The sequence below is a fragment of the Oxyura jamaicensis genome, chromosome 14 (genome assembly GCF_011077185.1).
Source record: "Oxyura jamaicensis isolate SHBP4307 breed ruddy duck chromosome 14, BPBGC_Ojam_1.0, whole genome shotgun sequence".
In the NCBI taxonomy this organism is placed as follows: Eukaryota; Metazoa; Chordata; class Aves; order Anseriformes; family Anatidae; genus Oxyura; species Oxyura jamaicensis.
Window position 1 is genome coordinate 3,791,819 of NC_048906.1, and position 327 is coordinate 3,792,145.

General features: G+C 74.3%; 1 protein-coding gene across 1 annotated transcript in view; it reads left to right on the top strand.

The window, feature by feature from the left end:
• The first annotated feature begins 100 nt into the window (after positions 1-100).
• The window catches only part of ACTB (actin beta), a 4,933-nt gene continuing 4,706 nt past the window's right edge, over positions 101-327 (top strand). The window contains exon 1 of the mRNA XM_035339442.1: positions 101-249. The gene's annotated coding sequence lies outside the window, so the exon portion shown is untranslated. The remainder of the gene's footprint in view (positions 250-327) is intronic.

Genomic DNA, 327 nt, shown 5'->3' on the forward strand with positions numbered 1-327 from the left:
AGGGAGGGGGAGGGAGAGGAGGAGGGGGAGGCGGGGCCGGCGCGCGAGGCGGGGAGGCGCGGCGGGGCCCAATCAGGGCCGCGCGCTCGGAAAGTTTCCTTTTATGGCGAGGCGGCGGCGGCGGCGGCCCGTATAAAAGGCGGGGCGCGCGGCGGGCGGGAGTCGCTGCGAGCTCTGCCTTCGCCCCGTGCGCGCGTCCGTGCCCCGCTCCCGCCGCCCGCCCGCCTCTGACCGCGCAACTCCCCGAAGGTGAGGGGGGACAGAAGGAAAAGGGGGGGGCTGGGGGTTCCTCCCCTCCTTTGCTGTGGGGTTTTGGGTCGTTATCCG